The sequence below is a fragment of the Topomyia yanbarensis genome, chromosome 3 (genome assembly GCF_030247195.1).
Source record: "Topomyia yanbarensis strain Yona2022 chromosome 3, ASM3024719v1, whole genome shotgun sequence".
NCBI lineage: Eukaryota > Metazoa > Arthropoda > Insecta > Diptera > Culicidae > Topomyia > Topomyia yanbarensis.
The window spans coordinates 147,397,130-147,406,153 of NC_080672.1; positions in this window are offsets into that span (position 1 = coordinate 147,397,130).

Genomic DNA, 9,024 nt, shown 5'->3' on the forward strand with positions numbered 1-9,024 from the left:
CCTTCGTCCTAATAAGGACGGTTTGTTGATAACTATGTTGATACAAGACGGGAATCTTTTAAAACAATTCAAACCTTGCCGACGATTGTTTTTACTGCGTACATCCGTACGATCTTTCCCCTTTCGCAGCTCACACCGAATGAGCACGGTTTTCATCATGGTGTTCCTATTTATTGGCTTTACAATGCAGATGGAAGGACGTCCTTTTGTTCGATAAATGAAAATATTTTCATCATTCGTTTTGGTGTAGCTTTCGCTTAGTGGCAGAGTTGCCACATTCACTGATTTTTTCAGAAGGATTTGCAAAAACCTTCGGGTTTGTAGATAAGAAAAACATTTTCTGATTCACTGGTAAAAGTGCAGAATTACCAAGTGCAAACTTAATACTAGTTAATAAAAGAAACTTTCTAATTAAATTCTTTTTCCATTTTGCCTTCGTCCTAATAAGGACGGTTTGTGGATAACTATGTTGATACAAGACGGGAATCTTTTAAAACAATTCAAACCTTGCCGACGATTGTTTTTACTGCGTACATCCGTACGATCTTTCCCCTTTCGCAGCTCACACCGAATGAGCACGGTTTTCATCATGGTGTTCCTATTTATTGACTTTACAATGCAGATGGAAGGACGTCCTTTTGTTCGATAAATGAAAATATTTTCATCATTCGTTTTGGTGTAGCTTTCGCTTAGTGGTAGAGTTGCCACATTCACTGATTTTTTTGGAAGGATTTGCAAAAACCTTCGGGTTTGTAGATAAGAAAAACATTTTCTGATTCACTGGTAAAAGTACAGAATTACCAAGCGCAAACTTAATACTAGTTAATAAAAGAAACTTTCTAATTAAATTCTTTTTCCATTTTGCCTTCGTCCTAATAAGGACGGTTTGTTGATAACTATGTTGATACAAGACGGGAATCTTTTAAAACAATTCAAACCTTGCCGACGATTGTTTTTACTGCGTACATCCGTACGATCTTTCCCCTTTCGCAGCTCACACCGAATGAGCACGGTTTTCATCATGGTGTTCCTATTTATTGGCTTTACAATGCAGATGGAAGGACGTCCTTTTGTTCGATAAATGAAAATATTTTCATCATTCGTTTTGGTGTAGCTTTCGCTTAGTGGCAGAGTTGGCACATTCACTGATTTTCTTGGAAGGATTTGCAAAAACCTTCGGGTTTGTAAATTAGAAAAACATTTTCTTATGATTCACTGGTAAAAGTACAGAATTACCAAGCGCAAACTTAATACCAGTTAATAAAAGAAACTTTCTAATTAAATTCTTTTTCCATTTTGTATTCGTCCTAATAAGGACGGTTTGTAGATAACTATGTTGATACAAGACGGGAATCTTTTAAAACAATTCAAACCTTGCCGACGATTGTTTTTACTGCGTACATCCGTACGATCTTTCCCCTTTCGCAGCTCACACCGAATGAGTACGCTTTGCAGCCTTCGATGTTTTGGTGGCATTTTTAGTGGCAGTTACTACCGCCTTTTCAGTGACTGCGTTTCTTAGCCTTTGGCTTTTTGGACTTCTCACCGCCACCACCTCCACCAACGTTTTTCTTCTTCTCTCCGATGGTAGCTGATTTGATTGGTCGTCCGATGCAGCTTCTCACGACCACGCACGTCTGTTATGCACTGCGTCTTACACACGTCTGGCTTAGAGAAAAGCTGCGACACCCCTATTTATAGGTTTTATCATTAATGTTGATTTCATTTAAAGTAGTTTTCGAACTATTTAAACAAATTTTATATAGCAAAGAACGCATCGGTAGCAAGCATTGAACGTTTTCCTTCCGATTTATGAAACAAGATTGGCAATCCGTTTTGTAGAAGAAAAGTTATTAAGGTTCAAAATGTACGTAACGCTTTCGCTAATATGCACTACTATCGCTTTCTCGCTCGTTCTCGTGGCGTGCATGAGCCTTTCCTTTCCGTCCGACTTCTAATGGCTTAACCAAAATTAATATCCCGGCTTTCCCCCACCAACTGCTCTCGTCAAGCAACCCAATACGAATAATCATAGGAACAAACATGTAGTGGACCTTTATATAAACTTTTCATTATTTTATTGTTCATTTGCTGCACCATTTTGACGGCTCTGTGCGGGATGGGCTGAAAATTTTCACTTTTCCGAGTCGTTTTCGAAAGATTTTTCAAAACACTATTTTTCCGTTGATAATGAATATCCTACATATTCCAAAATTTAATACAACATTGGTACAAATATTTTCGACAAAATGCCGAATAAATTGATTAAATCCATTCAGTACAACAAAAGATATAAGCGTTCAAAATCTTACATCATTTTTCTTCCGAAATTTTGAAAAGGGGCCCCTATATTGAAAGGTAAGTCGTTAGTCACGACAAAAATGCACATCGGTTACTCGGAGTTGGCTGAACCGATTTTATCAAACTTAGTCTCAAATGAAAGGTACAACGTACCCATTGGCTGCTATTGAATTTCATCCAATTCCGATTTCCAGAGTTAGGGGCTAAAGAGTTTGGTCACGCATGAAATTCCCATATAAATCGGAATCATCATGTTATCTAAAAGATGCAAAACTTCATAAAATGTGTTCTAAATTGCTTGGAGACTTCAGCTCACTGAAGCCCAAAAAAACCCACATTGACCATTTTGGACACCTTCGGCGAAACCGGAAGCTTCGGGAAGGTAGCTAAGTTCCTGAATGGAACTCATATCTGCTTCTCAGAAATATCTGACTCGATGTTCTCAAATGAAAGCTACAGCATCCAAATTGACTACTACTAAATTCCATTGGAATCGGAATTCTGGTTTCTGTGTAACGGGTAAAGTGTTTAAAATTTAAAAATTTACTTGGTCTGCTCAAAAACACAATATCGCCCAAAATTTTTACGAAACAAAATGTGTTTTTAACAAAAATACTTTGGATAATGGGTTTTACATAATTTGAGGTACACAATGAGAGGCAGCGCTATATGTCTAATAGAAACGAAGACAAAGGGATTCCGTCAACTTACCCCAACCCACAGTGGATCCACTCCATACAAAAGCTGGACAAAACCTCAAAAGTTGTTTGAAATGACTGAAAATATCATCTAAGGGTAATTTTGGTACCTTAAACTCGATTTTGATTAGATTAGAGTGCTTAAATGAAAATTAGACAGCCTAGAGTGGTTCTAAAAGTTTTTTTTTAAATTTCGCGAAAGCGAATTTTATTAACTTTTCAAAACAGATGCTTCGTAAGCGAACAGAAACATTTTGATTTCCTAGGGTAGTCATTAGTAACGGTTTAACTAGAGTGGCTCCACTTTATCGAAATCTGGTGAATATAAAAAGATTCTATTTAATACGTTTTTTGTAGATATTCAGTCCAATCTCTTTAAGAAATAATATTCATATACTAATTTCTAAGCGCATGCGCTTAGAATAGTGATAAAAGATAACATACCTTAAGGTGTTTGATGGAATGCCTTCAATTCTTGTTTTATTGGTTTATTTATTTATAGTTATCGCCAAATCTATTAAAAGATGACAGGTTTATTTGATTTTGATTAAGATCTCAAATCATGCCCTACTATACTCTAGTCACAGTTTCTCACACGATGCATACAGCAGCTAAGCCGCTCAATACTTTTCCATTCATTTTCAAATCCAATGATGATATGAATATCTCTCCTTATGGGTACTGACTTGGTTTTTCGTACAAAAATATCCTGAGCATACTTTGCACTGTTTGTGTATGCTTTGAAATAGATGCGTGGGCGTTTTTGCATAAAACTCTCATCAATTTGGAAGTGAATTTTTGAGGGAGGTTTTGAATTTAATTGTTCATTTTGATAGATTCAATAGAGAGTTTACACTTGACAATAAATGTTGCATCACTGGCCATTAACTATTAAAATTTAAAATCGGGTAGAAAAGAATACTTCACACACTCACGCGTTTACCTTAGATCGGTCACCAGTAAAGCTAACGACCAATACCAACTAAAGAGATAGGATTCATGGAAAGATATAATAATAGTTGCAGTTAGTTTGCATCGTTGGCTTCTATTTATTTGAATTTTTCTATACTGCAGATAACTGTGAAAATGTGGAAACACGAGCAATAGTTGCAAGACGAACAAGACATACTTATATTTGTATCAAGAAAATCGCCCCAAACCTTGAACTTACAAGCAGCGTTCAGAAAAAGAAATCCAACGGTGAATAATAATGCAAAACTTCATGAAATCAAAAAATATCATGCGTCTTCATTAAAAAACTAGTTTCACAAATGATCAAGTATCAACCTTCGGCGCAACATGATACTATGATTTTTGAAAACTCGATGAAATTCTACGTCAGTTGTACTAGATGAGATCCTTCAACACGCTTTTACCGATAAAGAGATGACACTCTGAATGTAAATAAGTCCGTATTAAACAACATAGTTATATCGATTTCATCGGTAACTTATTAAATATTTATTTCTCAAATTTAATTCATTTCTCAAATCGAAATACACCATTGCATGAAAGTAAAAAGCTACTACTTTCAGTATGTTATGATGTTGTTTGCTCCTTTTTGCTCCTTAACGAATTATTTAAGGTGGAAGTTACCCCCAAAATATCGTAAAATTTGGAATATCTTTTTTAAATTCAACAGATAAGAAGTAACTATGTTAAGCAAAAATATGTGTTTAGATACCGCAAACAACTTTGTGGAAGATTCCAAAAAGATACAAGAATGTCTAAAAAAGTTATCATGAAAAAACTAATTTTAAGGGGTCTTCCATATAATATGTTCCGTAACTCGTAAACTATTGAAGCTAGATATATAGTGTCTTCAGCAATTTCTTTTGTAGTAACATTTTCTACAACTTTGTCCAAGACACAAAGTCTCTATCTCAATTATTTCGGAAAATAAATTTCGTATATCACTTATAGGTGAATTAATCACAGAACGGTAACCTTCAGTGGATGCGCAATCATAAGAACAACAACTTCTCCGAACAAACTATACCTCTAAAGTCAACGGTTTAGACGCTATTAATTTTGAGCACGAAAACGACGTTTTAAAACACTGTGCATTGAATTCCTGAGAAGATTTTCTATTAGAAACGTATATATGTGTTGTTTAAATATCATTGCAGTAGTTATTAAAGCGAGATGAATTAGGATGAACAAAAACTTTTTGTCACTCAAACTGTTGCAGATTTCCAAGACCTTGTGCGGCTCAAAAAAAATGTAGCACTTATATTTTTCAATCGATTTACTCAAAAATTTGGCGAGTACAGCTTTATGTATGGTACAGTAAGGAAAAAATATAAAAGGTATGAAAATCGACAATAAATTTTGGGGGCTTTGTCCGGCCCGGCCCCACTGTGTAACCACCAACTAGCCCCGGGCTCCCCTAATATTCAATTAACTTAATCAACATGAGTTCAATGTTATCTTTATGTGATTATATTTTGAAATGTTTGTGGAATGGGTTTGGAAGTGGAGGGGGTGGGCGTTTTGTAGAGTGGGCGTGGAGGATGTGTCAGAAATCCTACATCTTATTTCGCTATACAGGGTGGATGGAGGAAATGCGGTTGTGAGGGTGGTCTAAAGGGAGATGAGCGATGAAGGAGCGTGGTGTGAGGGCAAGGGAGGAAGGGGTGCTGAGTGGCAACAAAATACTCAATGGCGACACAATACTCAATGGGTGTGACCGCGCTCTTCAACCCGTAACTCCGGAACCGGAAGTCGGAGCAACTAAAACTTCAATGGCAGCTTATGGGACCGTTATACCTTTTAGATGAAACTAATTTTGTGAAAATCGGTTCAGCCATCTTTGAGAAAATTGTGTGAGCTTAAATTACACACACAGACATTTTCCGATCTCGACAAACTGAATCGAATGGTAAATGACACTCAGCCCTCCAGGCCTCCGCTGAAAAGTCGATTTTGTCAGTGATTGCATAGTCTTTCTATATAAGAAAGGCAAAAACGCATGGGCTCAAAAGTATGAAGATGGCAAAAACCGACAACAAACACACTCGGAGGAAGATAGTCGTAATCCAAGCTGTGATCCGACATTTCCTTCCTATATTATTCGACTTCTAGATCGTGAGTATTATGAAGATTTTGTCAATGTCAAAACATCAATTTTTATACTATTATTTTTTTCAGGTCAATATCCTCCATCAATCGAAAAAGGGTTTCCTTCCGCAACGGCGACAACTGGAGTTGACCGAGATAATCGTAAGCTGGCATTTGGCACACGACACGAAACTCCATGAGTGAAATTTGTGATTATCGTCTGTACAGATATAAAATATAAATATAAATGAACATTTTAAGCTACTCTGTTAAACCAAAATGAAATCCCAAGATAAGCCCTTTACACTGAATGCGATAATTCGGAAATATACGTATGGAAATCATTCAGAGTTCAATGAACTATACATGAGTTGTGATGTGCAAGCCAACAACAATTGAAGTGATTTTCTGGTGATTCCTTCGTGCTTCATTTAAATTGAATGTTATAATTCATTAACATACTTATGAAAAACAAACAAGAGTTCAATACACTGCACATCAACAGTGATGTGCAAATCTATCGCAATTGAAGTGATTTTCTTTTGATTCGATAATTGTTTCATATGGATTCCAATAGATTTGCACTTTACACATTCTTCACTGCAGGAAGAATTGTAGTCTGTAGCATTGAAAAATAAATTAAAAGTAGACTTTCCCATACTAATTTCAAACGCAACGCGCTATGCCGGGTCATAATCAATCGATCCAAAATTTTGTACAGTTATTTGGGACCCCAAATGGAACCAAAAAAGTGCTATGCTGAAAAAACGATCATTTTGCACCACCCAAATACAGCATATATGCTTTAGTGCACTTATTGTAAGCTTGAATGTTTCATATTCGCAACAAACTGACAAAAGTCTTTACCAATGTTTTGTTCGAACTTTTCATTCCACCTAGAAGAGACTAAAAATAAATTGCGACAATCGTGAGATTTTTTTTGCTGCATGCCGCACTTTTTTATTTTGTTTATTTGACACGGCTCATAGCGGTAGCTTAACGGAGCCGTGGATTTTTCATGTGTTCACAATATGTAAAAATAAAAATAAAGACAAATATTATTCACTATTCTTTGGATCTCGTGCGCGCAACTTTTTATTGCGAGCGGAGACCTTCTTTCGCGGCTCACTTGCTGCGTCATGGGTATCATTTAATTCTCTCCTGTCCTTCGCATCAAGGTCATCATCGTTAAAAGTGTCTTGGTGCTCGCGATCAGGTGTTCTTTCCTGCTTCTTACATTTACGGGTGACCAATGTTAATCAGTCGTCATTGTTATTATCTTCTTCACCGATGTTGCTTACAGTGGTTTTTGGGGTGCTGGATGCTGCATTTGCAGTTGTCAATATGGACTGAACAGCTGCCACAAATTTGGCAACCGTTTGTGGTTCAGGTGTTGGTATTGAAAACTCTTTTTTGGTTGGTTTGCCGTGGATGCGTTGGCAATCGGTAGAGATGCATTTTCCTCTGTATCTTCCGCGCAAGGTTGTCCGTGCTGTGCTGTCTGATTACAATACTTGCATATAAGAGTTTGCCCCTCATGGGTGCATAACGTAGTTTGGTTAATAGTAGCTTTATGGGTTTTTAATTTTAAAGTCAAATGGGAGGGGGTAGGTCTTTCGATCCGCATCGTCACCACAAGAACACCGTTAGGTGTACCTGGGAAGAAATTTCTACACGTATCACGTGTAACGGATTCTACTTCTCCGTATTGCGACATGTATTTTGCAATTAGATCAGGAGGGGTACGTGGTGATAGGTCATGTAGCTTTACATTAACGTAGTCTTTTTCTATATACACGGGAATCATAATTCAAACTGTATCACTTTCAGCCACGTGCTTCAAGTTGTTCTGCAAAACGAAACGTTCGGCTTGGGCTAACGTATTGAATGATATGAGTACTACATTGCGAAGATGATGATACTGAAGATACATAACCTCCTTAAACCTAAGCTGCATCTTCACTTTCAGCAGGTATTCCACTTCAACTCAATCGTATTGAACAGAATTTAAAGTCAACGACCGCTGTGTTGGGTCGGAGCAGAGGTTTTTCGTCAATTTTACTCATGATGGAAAGAATAAATTAAATTTTTCCTTTGTTCTCGAGACAATGCACACTAGATCGAGAGATTGCTAGTTGTTGTTCACTTGGTTCAATTGTACGTCTGACTTGGGCAGAAGTAGAAAGTAGACTGCATTCCGCACTTATTTAGCTTAACCATAAATTGAAACTCAAACCATCTCGCCAACCGAAAACGAGAACACCGTACCCAAGGTAGATTAACAAAATTGTTTAGCCGATTAGATGCGGAATCAAGAAAAAATCTCACAAAAGTAGCAATTTATTGTTAATCATATCTGGAATGAAAAGTTCGAACAGTACTTTGCTCAATAGGGCGTATTGAGAGGAGAGGGGAGGGGGGTCCTTAATATATAGACCTGAAATAACTGAAATATTGTCGAGTTGGAATGTTCAGATGAATTATTTCAAAACATTTGCACAAACAACTGATGTCGAGTTGATATGTCAGAAGATTGTATTGATTATATTTCGGTTTAACACGCATTATGATTTGATAGCATGCTCTTTTCGATATATAATTTCACAAAAATGGCAAAAATCGATTAAGGGGTTACACCACTGTAGAGCACGAAAAAATAGGTATATTTCGAGAATTATTTTTGACCTAATAAAGAAATGAATCGACATCTTGTTAAATAGGATTTTTAACATAAGTATAGAATCAAACAAAATATTTTTTCAAGCGATTTCATCACAAGATGGCGGCTGTGCAGAATTTTCCCCATGCGCGATTTTTTGAAGGGGGTCCACAGCCGGCAATCTATCTCTCGTAGTTTTGGCCCAAGAGCCAAAAACAATAGTTTTTTTTGCTGATTCCTTATATCAATAGGCAAGCGACGTACGTAGGATTTATTTGCTATTTTGATTTTACGAAAAATGGCGCA